Raw genomic sequence first — 19,335 nt, forward strand, 5'->3', positions numbered from 1 at the left:
GATATATATTAGTTTTTATATGTGCTACTACAAACCACATAGACAAAAAAAAAAACATTTATTTATTTTACTTTTATTTTACATTTGTTTACCGGGTAATGTCTGACTGTGCTGGGAGCCCATTTTCAGCAGAGACCCGGGGAGAAAAGTTCCAGCTCCAACAACATACAGTACAATTTAGACAGTGGACCAATAACAAATATGAACAATACACATAAAACATATTCAACAGTACAGAACAACATTTACATTATTTGAGGAAATTAGAGAACACACTGGTGTACAAGACAATGTTAAAAGCTTTTTAACAATTTACATGTGGAACTGAGAGGCTTATCCAAGAATATAGATTGATTATAAAGTGAGAGTAGACAGAATAGCTGTTTATTAGATAGAATTGTGAGGATCATGAAAAATAACATCCCTCATAAATGATACTGTCCCTGTGATCCAATCTCAACACCTCACATATCTCATTACATTTTTTAAATTAATTGTACACTCTGTGTTCTCCATTCAAGAAAAACAGGCTCCATCAATAGGACATGTCATTTGTGATTTAAAATGTGAATTTTGAATCAGTATGGTACACCTTTTATATCCAAGCACCCAAGACTGGAAAATATATATTTTTTTACACAAACTATAATTTTGTTTTTAAATCTCAAAGTTTTCACCACTGCAAAATAATTGTCTGCAGTTTTTCTTTTTTTTTTTCGTATTTAGCAAGCACTTTCATTTCAAAAATTGTAGAAGAATCACAGTTCATTGTATTTGCAAATTGCAATCCACATGTTAAAAAAAATTTCCAGATTACTGTCAATGAAACAAACTCTATTCCCTTCAACCATCAACCACCACTGCAAGTACTGCATCCAAGAAACAACAAAAATGGGTATACAGAATATCTACTTCTTAAGAAATGTGGTTGAGGGACTCGGTTTGCTGAGGCTGAGGTGGGGATTTGGGTTGGATAATAACTGGCAAAAAGTGGATTACTCAGGTTAGTGTTTAGTGTTGACAGCAGAGACAATATTAAACTGATATACAAAATGTTTTATGAGCTCTCAGTTCCAGTCCTATTATTTAAAGATTTACAGATTTTTCATATATTACATAGCAATATTACAGCACATACAGTTACCACATAGCTAAATTTCTGTACATGGCTGTACCGTGTGCTTTACAGTAGTGAGAGAGTGTTCCTGAGTGGGCCTTTACATCACTCACATAAAACTTAATATGTAGCACTAACATACGTCAAATACATTTAGCTTTTGTTAAATTTCATTACAGTGGAAGAGAATCTCTGTGTACCTCTGCCAACTTACGAAGTTAATTCTTAGAATTTCACTTCACCTTTTTTTCCACTGGATGTATAAAACATATTCTTAAATATTATTTTTTTACTTTATTATATGTCTACATTACCTCATTCATGTCTAAATACTTTGAATATTATATTTGTTTTGTATTATGGTTGGCGTAAACTGATTTGTATTTGATGTATTCTTAATAATTTGCTTGTTGTCTTATGGTCTGAGCTATGTCTGAAAAATGTCTTTGAGTTTCCCACCGTGACTGCTTAACCAATACTAATAAAATAAACAAATGTAGCCATTTATGCCTTTCAAAATGAATTGACCTGTCCAATCACAAGCTGCTCTCTGCTTTTACAGTCAATATATTTATTTTGTTTTATTCCTTACTCCATTTCATGCCAATCCTCCACACTACCCTCTTTCTCTCACTTTCCTTTAACTCTTTCCAGGACCTCTTCCTATATTCATTCACTTTCTACCTCCTCAATTTTACTATCCATACTTTTTGCTAGCAGAATCCTTTATATTCCCACTTCTTCCACTTCTTTGCAAAATTATTCCTCACTAATAGTCATTGCTTTCTTCTATTGGTTCATTCTGCAAGTTCTATTAAATGACCCATTTCTGTGAGAACAGTCATCCCATTCACATAATGGGAGTGGCAGAACAATCCTTGCAATGCACATCAATGCGTTTACTACTAATGCATGGTGAGAACAGTCATCCCATTCATATAATGGGAGCTGCAGAACAATCCTTGGGATGCACATCAATGCGTTTACTACTAATGCATGGTGAGAACAGTCATCCCATTCATATAATGGGAGCTGCAGAACAATCCTTAGGATGCACATCAATGCGTTTACTACTAATGCATGGTGAGAACAGTCATCCCATTCATATAATGGGAGCTGCAGAACAATCCTTGCGATGCACATCAATGCATTTACTACTGATGCATGTATTATGCACTGTATGATCTATGAATACTATGCATCTTTGCATGATGCATGTGTTATGCATTGTATGGCGTGCTATGCGATGTATGGTGCATATGCTCTGCAGAGTGCATTCAATGCTATGAACTTACAAATGCTTTCAATGGAACAAAATACAGTAAACTCTCAGTTAACTACAACTCAAGCAACCAGAAAAAAATCCAAGAAATACAGTACAGTATGAACAATTCAGATTTTCTGCCCCCCCCCCCCCCGCAGAAACATACCTTATGTTTTTAGAGTTTAGAGTTTTAAAAATGAAGATTTTTCATTTTCATTTTTTCAGCCACTGGGGATGCACAAGCTAGTGCATTTCTTTGTGCCAGTCCCAAGTCCGGATAAATGGGGAGGGTTGCGTCAGGAAGGGCAACCGGATTAAAACTTCACCAAATCTTTTCATGCAGTCACCAGTTAATATTTCCATACCGGATCGGTCGAGGCCCGGGTTAACAATGACCGCCACCACTACTGTTAGCCAACAGGTTGCTGGCGGAAATTGGGATACTGTTGGCCGAAGGAGGAGAAGAGGTGGAAGGCATGGCAGAAGGCAGGAAGAGAGGAGAAAGGCTAGGACTGTGGTAGTGAGGGTCGGAAATTTGAATGTTGGCAGTATGACTGGTATAGGGAGAGAGCTATCTGATATGATGGACAGAAGGAAGGTTGGTATATTGTGTGTGCAAGAGACCAGATGGAAGGGAAGTAAGGCTAGGTGTATCGGAGGTGGGTTCAAATTGTTTTATCATGGTCTGGATGGGAGGAGGAATGGTGTAGGAGTTATTCTGAAGGAACAGTATGCAAAGAATGTTTTGGAGGTGAAAAGGGTGTCGGATAGAGTGATGTTTATGAAGCTGGAAATTGATGGTGTAATGATTAATGTTGTTAGTGCATATGCTCCACAAGTTGGGTGTGCAATGGATGAGAAAGAAACATTTTGGAGTGAATTGGATGAAGTGGTGACGACTGTACCCAAGGGTGAGAGAGTGGTGATTGGAGCAGATTTAAATGGGCATGTTGGTGAAGGGAACAGTGGGGATGAGGAAGTGATGGGTAGGTATGGTGTTAAACAAAGGAATGCAGAAGGTCAGATGGTAGTGGATTTTGTGAAAAGGATGGATATGGCTGTGTTGAAGACGTATTTTAACAAGAGGGAGGAGCATAGGGTGACATACAAGAGTGGAGGAAGATGCACACAGATGGATTATATCTTATGTAGGAGGGCCAGTTTGAAGGAGATTGGAGACTTTAAAGTGGTGGCTGGAGAAAGTGTAGTTAGGCAGCATAGGATGGTGGTTTGTAGGCTGATGTTGGTGAGCAAGAAGAGGAGGAGGAGTGTAAGGGCAGCACCAAGGATCAAATGGTGGAAATTGAAAAAGGGTAATTGTGAGCTGGAGTTCAGGGATGAGTTAAGACAGGCACTGGGTGGCAGTGAAGAGTTACCAAATAGCTGGGTAACTACAGCAGAGCTAGTAAGGGAGACGGCTAGAAAGGTGCTTGGTATCACATTGGGACAGAGGAAGGATGACAAGGAGACATGGTGGTGGAATGAGAAAGTACAGAAGAGTATACAGGCAAAGAGGTTGGCAAAGAAGAAGTGGGATTGTCAGAGAGATGAAGAAAGTAGACAGGATTATAAGGAGATGAGGTGCATGGCAAAGAGAGAGGTGGCGAAGGCTAAGGATAAGACATATGAAGAGTTGTATGAAAGGTTGGACACTAAGGAGGGAGAAAAGGACCTGTACCAATTGGCTAGACAGAGGGACCGAGCTAGGAAAGATGTGCAGCAGGTAAGAATGATAAAGGATAATGAGGGAAACATACTCACAAGCGAGGAGAGTGTGTTGAGGAGATGGAAAGAGTACTTTGAGGGGTTGATGAATGAAGAGAATGAGAGGGAGAGAAGGTTGGATGATGTAGCGATAGTGAATCATGAAGTACAATTGATTAGCAAGGAGGAAGTAAGGATAGCTATGAAGAGGATGAAGAATGGAAAGGCTGTTGGCCCAGATGACATACCTGTGGAAGCATGGAGGTGTTTAGGTGAAATGGCAGTGGAGTTTTTAACCAGATTGTTTAATGAAATCTTGGAAAGTGAGAGGATGCCTGAGGAATGGAGAAAAAGTGTTTTGGCACCAATTTTTAAGAATAAGGGTGATGTGCAGAGCTGTAGTAACTACAGAGGGATTAAATTGATCAGTCACAGCATGAAGTTATGGGAAAGAGTAGTGGAAGTTAGGTTAAGAAGGTATGTGATGATTAGTGAACAGCAGTATGGTTTTGTGCCGGGAAAGAGCACTACAGATGCAATGTTTGCTCTGAGAGTGTTGATGGAGAAGTACAGGGAATGTCAGAAGGAGTTGCATTGTGTTTTTGTAGACTTGGAGAAAGCATATGACAGGGTGCCTAGAGAGGAGTTGTGGTATTGTATGAGGAAGTCAGGAGTGTCAGAGAAGTATGTAAGAGTGGTACAGGATATGTACGAGGGTAGTGTGACAGTGGTGAGGTCTGCGGTGGGAGTGACGGATGCGTTTAAGGTGGAGGTGGGGTTACATCAAGGATCAGCTCTGAGCCCTTTCTTATTTGCAATGGTGATGGACAGGTTGACAGACGAGATCAGACAGGAGTCCCCATGGACTATGATGTTTGCAGATGACATTGTGATCTGTAGTGAGAGTAGGGAACAGGTGGAGGAGACCCTGGAGAGATGGAGATATGCCCTAGAGAGAAGAGGAATGAAGGTCAGCAGGACTAAGACAGAATATATGTGTGTGAATGAGAGGAAGGACAGAGGAATGGTCAGGATGCAAGGAGTAGAGGTGGCAAAGGTGGATGAGTTTAAATACTTAGGGTCAATAGTTCAGAGTAACGGTGAGTGTGGAAGATAGGGGAAGAAGAGAGTACAGGCAGGATGGAGTGGGTGGAGAAGAGTGTCAGGAGTGATTTGTGACAGATGAGTACCTGTAAGAGTGAAAGGGAAGGTCTACAAGAGGGTAGTGAGACCAGCTATGTTATATGGGTTGGAGATAGTGGCATTGACAAAACGGCAGGAATTTGAGCTGGATGTGGCAGAGTTAAAGATGTTAAGATTTGCACTGGGTGTGACGAGGGTGGACAGGATTCGGAATAAGTATATTAGAGGGTCAGCCCAGGTTGGAAGGTTTGGAGACAAAGCCAGAGAGGCAAGATTACATTGGTTTGGACATGTGCTGAGAAGGGATGCGGAGTATATTGGGAAAAAGATGCTAAGGATGAAGCTACCAGGTAACAGGAAAAGAGGAAGGCCTAAGATAAGGTTTATGGATGTGGTGAGAGAGGACATGCAGGTGGTTGGTGTGACAGAGCAAGATGCAGAGGACAGGAAGAAATGGAAACAGGTGATCTGCTGTGGCGACCCCTAACAGGAACAGCCGAAAGAAGATGATGAGAGTTTTAAAAATGAAGATACAAATAAATTCCCTCTCCCCAACCTGAGAACAAGTCAAACCAAATAAGTCAAATCGCTAAAATGTCAACACTTGCTCCATACTTAGTTTGCATCAGATTGCACATTCTCTCTCCCATCTCTCTCACAGATGCATAGTCTCTTTAGCTTTCATACTTACATTCATGCACTCTTTCTCTGTCTGATCTTTCACACACACTCTCTTCAGCTTTCATACATCTCTCCAATCTCTAACACACTTTCACTTCTGCTTTTATACATGCATTCACTCACTCTTTTTCTTTCTGATCTCTCCCACACACTCTCTTCAGCTTTCATTCATCTGTCAGATCTCTCACACATAGTTGCTTCTGCTTTCATACATGCATTTACTCTCTCTCTCTCTATTTAGTTGATTCAATTCCAATCCACTCAGCATGCCACTGAAAACCGTTCTGCATGCCACGCTTTCTAGTGGAAATATAAGTTTAAAATATTATTCCAGCCAGGTTTTTAATTACAGTATTTCAATATTAAAATCAAATCAATACAGTGTTTATGGTATGGTATAGTATAGGGTACAGTATTTGTCAGATCTGTTTTTCATAGTAACTCTCAAGCAACCAGAAACTACACTTATCTGGCATCTCCCAATCTGCATGGGTGCAGGTTAACTGAGAGTTTACTGGGCATACTATACTGCTGTTCTTAGTTTTGCTTAAAAAATATTATAAAGGATGCATTAGAAAACAATGCTCTGGCAGTTAGTGTGAAGGATTAAGGCTATGAACCATTAACGAGCTGCTTCTTGCTCTACAGACAATGATTCCTTCAGCCTTCATTTGCCTGCTATCTGACCTTAAACAAGTCACCGAACAAGAAAGTGATTTTGGGCAATTGGGAAATTGGGCTAGGCTCCTCAATGGTCTGCTGAACTGCATGCCTAGCAACTCCCTATGAACCTATAAAGGCTCAGAGTTATGGCTGGCACTGTGTAAATGTCGAATGCATGACTTTCTTCATGATCTGTTTAGTTACTGCTGACAAATACACCTGCCATCATCACTGCTAGCATCTTCCCTGTACATTCCTGTAATATTCATGCGGTGGACTTTCTGTGACAAAACTCTGCATTACAGGAGCTTTTCTCTCAAGGCTTCACCTGCACATGGGCTCTGCCCAATTAATCCACCACATTGACAAACAAAAATAAGTAAATATTTATTCTGACTTAAAACTAGAAAATCATTCTGTGTTTTATTAATTTACATAATTAAGCCATGCATTGGCCAGTTGCACATAATCTACCTTTGTGTTACCTTGTTTTCTTCTTAATGTTTGCCCCTCTGTCCTATTTGTTATTCCAGTCCAGTCAGTAAGTACTTGTTACCCTCTTGTACCACTATAATGTTCTTATTATGACATCACCTGCCAAGAATGACCACACCACCAGCTCTATGGGCGCTACTTGTGCAGTAAGTACAGCGACCCTTTTTTTTTTTTTTTGCTCCATTTACTTCTTGCTATGTCCTATGGCTCTGGCCTTGTAATTTCAGGTTCGACTTCATCTCAGTTCCAGTGTACAGAGTCTTTGACAAAGAAAGATAAAAAGGCAATGCACCTGAATAAATCTGACTACTGACAATATAATAGAAATTATTGATACAGAAAGAGGTAATGCAGTTGAATGTAAAAAAAAATGAATTGCCAATACACAAGAGTCCAGAAGTGGATTATCTATCAAGGAATAAAGGTGAAGGATGGATAAGGAAAGGTGGGAGTAGAAGAAGGGAAGAGGCAGAGACAGGTTTGGAAGGAGGGGAGATACAAAGTCAGGTTATGGGTTGAGAGAAATTAGTACATGAGCATTGCCAGTGGCAGAAGAGATGTCGTTTCAAAGCTTTTTAAAGATAGATGTGTTGCTAGTGGAGCTAAGGGAGGGTGGGAGAGAGTTTCTTAGTTTAGCAGTGGAGGAGTGGAGCATTTGTCCAGCAGGGAGGTTGGGTTTCTCTACCTGCAGGAGCATTTGATTTTCAGAGCAGAGAGGCCTATTTGGGTGATACAGTGTAAACAGATTAGAAAGGGCAGGCCAGCTGGATGGGATAAATATTAGTTTACTTGCAGTAGTTAGTTGAATATATGTAAGATGATGAGGAAGTTCTAGCCAATTTAATGATTGAAGAGAGGCACATTGGTTTAGATTCATGTCTTCCAATGGTGATGAACTTTGCAATTTTGTTATAGCATGAGTGCATTCTGGATTTAAGGCTGGCCTGTAAATTGGTAAAGAGAGGAACTAAAACAGCGTTGATCCCAATACTCTCTGAAAATAAATTTGATGGTGCCACTAACTGTCTTTCTGTACATAATACCTATTAAGATGCTAAATACCTGTAATAACCTCTTGCACACCATTTTAATTAATTTCATTAACACCTTTGTATTTCTGAAATGCTCATCTGGCCTATCTGGGGAGCCTTATATGCAAAGTGCTTACATGTACTTCCTCTGTTCACATGGGTTATCACTAGATGCTCAGGTTTCTTCCCACATCCCAAAAACATGCAGATATGCTTTATGTGTACTTGAGTGTGGGTCTTTCTTTTTATGTGTGTCTGCACATCCACGCACACATATGCATGTGTGCATGCATGAGTTTGTTTATCAGGGCTGGTTCTATGCCTTATGTCCGTTGAATGTTGGTTAAAGCTCTGGCTTCCCTGTGACCAAATATAGGAAAAAGAGGGTGTTAGACAATAAATGAATGACCAACTATCATAGTATCGTTTACTTTGATCTACTACCTCTGGCTTGGGTTGTGGCTGAAAAGGGTCTTCAGCCAATTTATCCAATTAACAAATGTTGATTAATGAGAAATAAATACATGAATAAATAATGCTACCATACAAAACTTCTTCTCATATCCCTCTACAGCAATTCAAGGATTGTGAAGACAACACATATTTTCAGTGATGTCAACGGATGTGATAGAAAAGGATTCGAAGCTGATTCCCAAAAAACAATTACACACAACCACAACAGACAGGCATACCATGTGATTGGAGGTGACAATGCACAGAACCAAAACGGGGAAACATGACATTTTATGGGCAAAGAATCCAGACTTTAGAGTACCTTCTCATATCCAGTGGTCCAGAAAAAGTGCAGAGTACTGCTGAAAAAATTAAGACAAATAAATTGTAGTACCTAAAAGTGAGGTCTATTTGACTGTTGTTAAAAGGCACTGGATAAAGAGTTGGCCCTGATGCACCTACCTCTCCCTGATTTACCAAGCAGTGATAACATTTTTCAATTTCTAATGGCAACTAACAAAAAGGACCTGTAGCAGAATTCAAAAACTGCTTTGTTGGGGGGACCCCTCCAACACCCCACACAAAGGGCCAACTCTTTAGCAATGTAGTCAGCTCCAAGGTCAATGCTTCTCAGGGAAACTGGGATTACATCTTCTGCGACCTTCATGACATTAAGTGCATGTTTTGCACTCCAGGCCATACAAACTGCTGCCAGTTGAAACAGGCTATGGCTTTTAAGAGTGCCCCTTTGTTGTAGACGGTTAAGTGGCCATAACTGACCAGTTATATAAATAATGTTTGTATTGCACTAAGAAAAGATTTAACAATGCTGTTTTGATATTTAGGTTGTATATGCAATCATGGCTCTAGTGTGCTGTGGAGCGTTGATGCACGGGTGTGTAAAACAAGTTTCTACATTACAATGCAATTCACAAAGTGGGACCGGCACATGTGTGTCAAAAATATGTTCCTGCTTTAATATATGGGAAAGTTGGCAGAAGCCACAGCTCAGAAAATAATGTAAGCTTTTGAGAGCATATTGCCATACCAAATGAAAAATGGGAAACTAAACTGGGACATACAGAAATTAGAAAACCATGAAGTGGGCACTGGGTTCACTTAGAATACTGGGGACTGTGCAGAAAATCTACATACGACAGATACAGACTTGCATATAAAGAAAGCACTAAATACTTTTCTGCCAGGGATGTCATGGCATTTGCCCTTAAAGGTGTAAACATGCAGCCAAAGTAGAAGGTGAATACAAGGTGGGTACAATGGTAATAAGGCAAGTGGGCACAAGAGGTTCATAAGAAGTACATTTACTGAGAGAGTACCAGCCACGTGTCCACTAAGGTCCAGTACTTCAAATTCAATTCAGCTAAGAATACAGACAGCGTATTTTCGTTTTCTTTTTAACAGTCAAGGAATTCTTATTAACTGTTTATGGGAAAAGGAAAAAAAAAAACAAAAACAAAAAAAAAGGATATAGTCTATAACTGTATTATGCTTCTGTAAGGTACTGCTGTTATTCAGGTGTAACATCTTAGAAGTAGTGGGCAGGGACAGGAAACCTGAACCTGACATGCTGTTATACAGGGATAAGCTTCTACCAAAGTTTGTTTCTCTACCCTCCACTCCTCCCACTGCCACACAAACACTTTAAGTCAGTGTATTCCGTTAAAGCCAGGAAACAGCTATCTAACCAAAACACAGACTCCCTGTCCCTGATAAAGGGGTGAATGACGTCAAATAATATCTAAAACACAAAACACGGAAATCTACAGGAGAGAATGGCACAGGAATGCTGTTTAATTCTAAATACACTGACACTCAGCTATTACTGATCTGCCAATACAATATGTGATCTCTCACAGCCATTGAATTACATTTATTTTCATAAGGAAGGAAATTTTAGTTACAGAAGGGTGTTATTTTTAAAGGATTTCCCTATTATTGCTCACAATAAAAAAAATCAAGCACAGCACCAATAAAGGCAGGCATACATTTAAACATTTGTCTCCTAGCAGGGTAACCTCAACATTGTTTACAAAACAGGTTTTCACTAGCCATCTCCCCATATACTTGGCAGTTCCTTTAACTGGCTCACTGTCCTTTATATTATCTATGGCTGGTGGAAAGAGGATATAATTTCTATTCAGGAAAGCTCTGGCCTTTTAACAGTGAGTTCAGGCAGTTATCAGTTAGGTGACAGTAAGACAGAGACAGAAAATATCCCTCATTATATTACAGAGTTGAATACGTTTGCATGGACCCTGACATTTTTCAGGGACAAGCACCTGTAATGACAATGAGACCACTGGATGTACTCACACATTCCTACTTGCATAGTAAAGAGTTCCTATGCTTATTTCTCCTTTTTTTCTGATAGCAATGATAATTTGGCCTCAACTGGAAGTTTAGGTCACTGTACTTTGTAGGTTACAGTACCATTAACTGAGTCTATATCCAATGATGGACAATTCTGTCAAAATTCAGGAAAAATAAGAAAAACAAGCAATCAGTGAAATACATAAATAAATAAAATGACTGGTCTTACATGAAGTGAGGCAACCCCCCCCCCAGCACGTCTCCATGCAGGGATGAAGCCCCCCCCCCCCAAACAATCCTCTTGTTAAAGACAAAGAGACTGAAGGGAGGTTAATAAATGTAAAATTAAAATTATAAAAAGTAGTCTGTTGCTGGAGACATGCATACATGTCTCAGTGGCATGTCTAAATAAGGCTGAAAATTCTTTTTTATGAGACCCATTGCTCCTACTACTACTGGAACGGTTTTGGTATCCTTCTTCCACATCGCCTCGTTTCTGCTGGCAAATTCTGGTATTTTATGACTTTGTGTCTCTCTGTACATAAGATGCTGCAATCACTAAGTTTAGCAGTTTCAATGATCAATGTTACTTTAGTCTTCTTTTCGTGGACTACTATGCCTGTTTTTCTCACATCTAGCTTTTTTAACGGTTGGTAATACATGATTCTATGTGATATAAACATCACTGTCTTTAATGATTTGTGGCTTATGTTTCCAATGCTTCTCAGCTACTTCAATATTGTAATGTTTGCACAATGCCAAATGAAATAGTCTTGTCACATTATTATGTTTTTCAGTATACAGGCCCTCTGCCTTTAGTGTATCACACCCAGCAACAAGATATGTGACTGTTTCCAATTCTGTTTTACAGAACCTGCATTTGCCTGTTTCTCCCACATGCTCAATGGACTTTATAAATCAACATGTATGTAGTTCACTATCCTCGGCCACCAATATTAACCTTTTATCTTTTGGTTTAATTCACCTCTCCTTAACTAGCCCTACACCAGATCCTGATCGACATAATGTTGTTCCAGGAGTTTTCTGTATCTGCACCTATATTCATGCCTTTTCCACATTTCTTGCCTTCTCATTTGATCCTTCTCCTTATATTATTTCTTTTGTTTTTTGCTTTTTTTTGGGGGGGGCAGTAGTTGTACTGTGATGTGGTCTGAAACCATGGTGTGTTTTGGAAAGTAGGATAGTGCAGCTGAAATAGTGAATGAGTTACGTGTGGGTACACATTTCAAAGATTTTTGAAAGTGTGGTGAGGATAGCTCTGGGTCTACAACTGTTAAAGTCAGTTGATGTGCCCCCTTTGTGTAAAGGAAAAATACAGGGGTGTTTCCAGGGGGTGGGACCATATTGTTCAGATATGGACCTATTTACTAGCATAGAGATGGGGAAAGCAATAGCATCAGCAGGGATTTTTAGATATTCTGATGCGAGTTTGTCAGCAGCCAAGGTGGTGGGTTTCAATTTAAGTAAAAGCTTTTTAGAAGTAGGTACAGGTGCAAGGCTGACGTGCTGGGAGAGATTTAGATGCTGATGGGACAAGATACAAGTGGCAGGGTCAATGTTAACTAAGCAAAGCATGGTTTCTATACGGTGGGTGTTGAACGCGGATGAGACGGATTCAGCGCAGTTAGTAGTTGTTGGGAAAGGGTGGTAATTTGGTGCAGTACACTATTTAGGGATGACCAGAACATTTTAGAGTTTTTTGATGTATGTGTTGAAAGTTATTATAGTAGGTTTGTTTATCTTGTTTGATATGGAGTTTGGTTTCTTAGGTGACTAAATATCTGTATTGAGTTTTAAGTCTTTTGTTGATGGTTTATTTACATTCATTAAATCCTACCAAAAACGGACCAGCACAATGGTACTGCGGCTAAAAAACATTTATTGATGAAAATTATTATAAAGGCAAACCGGTTTCGGCTTTACTAAGCCTTCTTCAGTGCTAAACCATAGATAGTCAACTGTTGAGCAGCCCCTACATCCTGGTATTATATAAAGAAATATTTAAAGGCATATTTGCTCATAAATAAATGAATGAAATATATACACATATCATATAACAACACTATTATATTTGTTTATGTTATGAATCATTATAAATGATATTATAGAAAATGACACGTGTACACAAAATTAGATGAATATATCAACAATACGCATAAAAGGGCAGGCTGACATGTTATTCCATTTCATTTAGTCCAGGTTTGAACAACGCTCCTAACCTGGTAATCCATATAGATTCCATGTTATTAAGTTTGTCATGCCAGCCTGCTTTAAAGTTTCTATGCAACTGAATCTTATCTATGATGACGAATTTGAAATGTACAGTGGGATGGCTGATGGTGTGTTTGTATAAGGCATTATAGATTCATAGATTCATAGATTCATAGATTAGTACTAAGCTAACTGCCCTTGCGAGCCATTGTAAGCCTAGCCAATTATCCCTTGTGAGACTCAAACCCTGCACCTTGTGTTTGTAAGGCAAACACCTTAACCATTCGGCCACCCTCCCAACCAAAACACTGTTGCAGGGGGCACCCAGATTTGAACCAGGGACCTCTTGATCTGCAGTCAAATGTTCTACCACTGAGCTATACCTCCATTTTAGACAAACAATGGTTTCTGATAGCACTAAGGTGTTCACTGATCCTCAGTTTAAATGGTCTGGACGTCTGACCGACATAAAAAGAGGAACAGGTGCATGTGGCTAGATATATGACCCAATCTGAAATACAATTTCCAAAAATATTAATCTGACATATCTGAGATGTATTTTTACTTGAAAATTCCTTAGTTTTAAGAATATGTTCACAAGCGCTGCAATGGCCACAAGGGAAACATCCCACCAAAGGGTCACCAAACACAGTGGTTTGAACTGTTGTGGCTGGTGTATATCTTTTGTAGTGAGTAAAGCGAGATTGTATAGTGCGACCCCTGCGATATGAAAAGGCAAATGTCTTTAAAATGTCCCAATGTCTGTTAATAATCTCCCTAAATCTAGATGTATTGTTACTGTTGTATCTGTCCAATAGGCTTGTTAGTCGTGGATATTCCAGACATCATATTTCCAAAACTATTGATCAGACCATTGAGATGGCGCGTTCCACTTTATTACAATACCAACATTCTAGGAATGATAACACATCCAATTCTGTCCAGCCGATCAGATTTGTAACCACATTTGGTAACAATACATCTAGATTTAGGGAGATTATTAACAGACATTGGGACATTTTAAAGGCTCATGAACTACTTAATGACATTTTACCAGACAAATGTGCCTTTTCATATCGCAGGGGTCGCACAATACAATCTCGCTTTACTCACTGCAAAAGATATACACCAGCCACAACAGTTCAAACCACTTTGTTTGGTGACCCTTTGGTGGGATGTTTCCCTTGTGGCCATTGCAGCGCTTGTGAACATATTCTGAAAACTAAGGAATTTTCAAGTAAAAATACATCTCAGATATGTCAGATTAATATTTTTGGAAATTGTAGTTCAGATTGGGTCATATATCTAGCCACATGCACCTGTTCCTCTTTTTATGTCGGTCAGACGTCCAGACCATTTAAACTGAGGATCAGTGAACACCTTAGTGCTATTAGAAACCATCGTTTGTCTAATGCCTTATACAAACACACCATCAGCCATCCCACTGCACATTTCAAATTCGTCATCATAGATAAGATTCAATTGCATAGAAACTTTAAAGCAGGCTGGCATGACAAACTTAATAACATGGAATCTATATGGATTACCAGGTTAGGAGCGTTGTTCAAACCTGGACTAAATGAAATGGAATAACATGTCAGCCTTCCCTTTTATGCGTATTGTTGATATATTCATCTAATTTTGTGTACATGTCATTTTCTATAATATCATTTATAATGATTCATAACATAAACAAATATAATAGTGTTGTTATATGATATGTGTATATATTTAATTAATTTATTTATGAGCAATATGCCTTTAAATATTTCTTTATATAATACCAGGATGTAGGGGCTGCTCACCAGTTGACTATCTATGGTTTAGCACTGAAGAAGGCTTAGGAAAGCCGAAACCGGTTTGCCTTTATAATAATTTTCATCAACAAATGTTTTTTAGCCGCAGTACCATTGTGCTGGTCCACTTTTGGTAGGATTTACTGTTTTGGTTTGGACCGTGCACTTTGTCCCTTGTGCGTGTGTTTTGATTTGGTCTGATTATTTACATTCTTTGTCACATTCTAACATTAGCTATTTTGCTTACTTAGTTAGCCATGATGCAGGGTTGATTTGACTCTTATTGCAGACTGGGGCTTAATCATTAAGAGTTTTTAGCAAAATGTCATTGAAGTGGGAGACTGCAGAGTCTAGAATCATGACTTTTAGTATATTCAGTTATACTGATATAGTGCTTTAATAAAGCTATCTTTGTTGAGCTTGGTTGAATTTTGTATTGGGTTGTATATAATGTGTTTGACCTAGCTAATACAGCTTCTAATGGTTTATATTGTTAGGTGATCACTTATTGTGTCTGCTAGGCATTCAACTGCAATTACCTTGTCAGGTTTATTGGTAAACACCCAGTCTAAAGTTGACTGCCTGCAGATGTTTTTGTCTGTTCTAGTACAGAATTAAATTAATTGAGTAAAGCAATATACATTTATTGATTCTTTAGGGGTAGTACTGTTTATAAGCTGCTAGTCTACGTTTAAGTCTCCTAGGTTGAGGGTTTCATATGATCTCTGCATTGCTAGATTTTTGGGATCTCTTGTTTAAGTAGGGTTACATTTATGGAGTTTTTATGGAGAATTGTAACAACTCCTGCTCACTTGTTTATCCTATCAATGTGAATTATATTAAATCCTGGAGGGGTGATGTCATTATCAGGTATTTCTGGTTATAGCCAGGTTTCTGTGGCAATGACTATATTGGGGGTGGGGTGGACACAGGGGGTAGGCATAGACTCATGGATTTTTTGATTTTCTTACAAATATTTCTCAGGTTTATTTGGTAAGTAATGGAGGGGGCCCGTGTGTGGGTGAATGTCTCTACTGATTGAGTGGTTCTTTTGTGCAGAAAAGTGGATAGAGGCTTTTGCTTTAATTTTATTGGTGCTCTGGTGGCTGGATAGTTCAGTTTTATACATGTGTAGCTGAATAGCTCTATGGTGGATGTTGAGTATAGGCTGTGGATATTGTAAGGGAGAGGTGGTCTGGTGGTTTGTTGGGTAGATATGCATAGGTGGGTGAGGTATATTTCTGCATTGGGACAGTCCAAAAGTTGGCAAGACAGTAGAGGAACGTGACTAGGAGCTCATAAGGTAATGTCATTTTTAAACTTATATTGCATGACTACTTGTAGGACACAATGGAATAAAATGTTTGTTGTGTAGGTAAGGATACGTTATGTTGCTTGGTACAGCAGCAATGAAGAGTGAATTATATGATGCCAGCTCCTACCGGTTGAGGATTATATTTTCAGTGTGTGTGTGTGTGTGTGTGTGTGTGTGTGTGTGTGTGTGTGTGTGTGTTGTGATTGACTGCGGTTGTGGGATGGATTTCTGGGTGTTTAAATCCACATGTAGAGGATGTGTGTGGGAACTGGGAATAGGGTAGGGAAACAGAGTGAAGGTAAATGGAGTGGAGCCTCCCATGAATGTAACCTTATTTCAACAAAATAAACAATCTATGCAACTGAAGGTAAGCTTTCCTGATATAGCTAAACACCCATAATAAAAGTAAACAAATGTTTAAGAAAGTATAGAATGTAAGAGAAGTATTTAGAGATGCTATGGTACAATATAGCTATTGACAATTCATAATTATTATGATGTCTCTGAAGAGAAGGAGAAATGTGGGATTATTAAATGACACTGAGGAGGATATGAAAAGTGCACCAAAGAGAACAATGCAGTAACAAGACAGACCAACTGTGTTTCACAGCTGAGTTTAAGATTCCCTATTTTTACTGAAGTAAAGGGGAAGTCTTATGCTCTTTCTTGGGTGTGCACTATCAATTGTTCTTATCTGAAATCCACTGAGTAGGTGTAGAGCGGCCTTAGGTCAACTGGTGCCATAGGCAAAAGGGCTCCACGGCACCCTCCCCACAACAATCGGTGCCCCCATCCTGGTCTACATCAAATAAATAGTGGAAAGGGCCCCAGCTAGAGTGGCACCTTAGTTGGCTGTCTAGTTTGCCTATGCAGCACTCAAGGAGTATGTGTAGCAAGGAGGGGAGGGAAGCAGATTTAATTGTTTTACGGAAACCTAGAGGCAGCACCATCCAAGTATGTCTTATGTAGTAACCAGTAGCCCTCATAGGTAACTCCCAGCACAAGGTAAAAATGAGAAAGTCTCTGCTTACTTAAAAAATGCTGCAGAGTTTAGCTGAGTTTTCACAGACAACCTGGAATGCAAATGCACTTCACCATTTCAAAAAATCCAATATATTTTCCCGTTGATGAGTAGTGAGACCAAAGGTGATTGTATTACACATATGTGATGGCATTACATGTCTGGATTAGGGAGGTTAGGCCTTAAACAAAACTCGAGAGTTTAGCTGCGTCTTCAGAAAGAACTTGGAATGCAAATGCACTCTGGTGTTTCATAAAAACTAGTGCAGGAAGGTTATGCTTTAAACAAAGGTGCAAATTTGTCTCCAATCACAGTTACAGGTATTCCACAAATTCCACAGTCCCAGGCACTCCCTTTAATTACTATGGAACAGGTCCTTTCATCAATGGGCCGAAATAACAATAACATACCAGGTTGCTTTATTATGAGTGCCAAATATGGCCTAGCTGAACTCTTAGTTAACCTCTTTAATCTAAGTTTCTCCAGTGGTTACATTTTGCATCCTGGAAAACAGGCATTGTAATGCCATCACATATGTGTAATACAATCACCTTTGGTCTCACTTGCCTCTTATGTAAAGCTAAGGAGCATACATCTCAGACCTCATTAAGTTAGACACCGAAAATCTCTTAACCCTGGACTCTCATCAACTCAGCTTTGTGAAATGAAGGTCCTGTCTCTTTAACCGCACTAATTTCTTAGAAAAAGTCACCAAACCTTTGGATATTGGTTTTGCAGTACATACAGCATGCCTGGACCAGGCATTACTCACATACTTGTTATCCTGAATATAAATCCTTGTGTTGTGTGGCAGATAGTTAACTGGTTATTTGACAGAACCCACGTGGATAGAGCCACAGGTTCCACTTTTGAAATGAAAAAAAAAGTTACCAGCTGTGCAGCACAGGTCTCATCGCTAGGCCTTCTCCTATTTGACATCTATTTCTCAGACATTTAGGTCAATACTCCTGTGTCATGTGGTTATCTAAGCTTGGAGAAAGCTCTAACCTGGATGTTATTGTTCGGTCTCCCAATGATTCAAAACTCCTCCAATATCAGTTAGATCATGATATCAACTGGTCCAAGGACAATGGTCTCAAATTAAATGTGAAAAATGTAGTACAAGTGGTAAATACATTTTCCAGTACCAATATAGATGACACACCCCTCCACTCAGCCATTTTGTGAGATCTAAGTCCTGTTATTGATAATTCCTTATCTTTTGACCATTATTTCTCAGCAATGGTTTGCAAATCCTTCTATATAGTTCATTCCCAAAGATACCTCTTTTATATCCAAGGAAATCTTAATTCCTCTTTATTCATATGTCATCAAACTCATTATTGAATACAATGCACCTCTGGCATGCATTTGTCTAAATATACCACTCAGCTTGAGAGACTTCAAAGATTTCCAACTAAAAAGGTCAGTGGTCTTAAAATATTTAGTTATCAGAACAGACTGACAACCTTCTCTGTGTCTAGCCTTCCGAACTAGGAAAGATCTAAACGTGTTTGACCTCCTTTTCCTTAACAAAACAAATAGGTTCTCAAATGCCTAGTTAAGGGAACTAATTCTTCATCTACAGATAAATAAGACATATTTTATCATGTCAAACAGAGTAGCACTGTTGCTGTCTTCATGGTAGACCTAGTTAATTGGATGGGCAGCCCTAAACTTCCCCCATCTATCTTATATTTTGCTTCTTGAGGCTGGAAGGAACTTTTAAATATAGGTTATTGGCTAAGCTTGTAATGCCCTGCAGATTGATTGACTTACTTCTAACCTGTGAAACTATTCTTTTTTACAGATGTAACAGAATTAACAGTTTTGATTTCTGCTGCCCTGTAGAAAGCAGATCTACAGGAAAAGAGCCACTGAAGATACATGTGTATGTGTGTAACGTGTGTGGTGGAACAGAATATGAATCTGAAGGACCTCTAACACAACAAAGGATGTCAGCACTCACAAGAGGTTGGATGGTTAATCACAATATGAGCATTGCAAGGTCACAGATATTAAATTAAACAATTTTAAAATTTAAAGTACTGACACCTTAAAACTTGTCAAATATGACTGAAGACAGTCG

The 19,335-nt window shown here is 39.0% G+C and overlaps 1 protein-coding gene and 1 non-coding gene across 3 annotated transcripts in view; both read right to left on the reverse strand.

The window, feature by feature from the left end:
• PDE4A (phosphodiesterase 4A) overlaps positions 1 to 19,335 on the reverse strand; it is a 1,515,730-nt gene that overhangs the window by 339,769 nt on the left and 1,156,626 nt on the right. The gene's annotated exons all lie outside the window — the stretch shown is intronic.
• TRNAC-GCA lies at positions 13,430 to 13,501 on the reverse strand. The gene has a single exon. It is a non-coding gene; the product is annotated as a tRNA-Cys (tRNA).

Source organism: Protopterus annectens, chromosome 9.part0 (assembly GCF_019279795.1).
Source record: "Protopterus annectens isolate FY-2018-M chromosome 9.part0, PAN1.0, whole genome shotgun sequence".
NCBI classification, from domain to species: Eukaryota; Metazoa; Chordata; order Ceratodontiformes; family Protopteridae; genus Protopterus; species Protopterus annectens.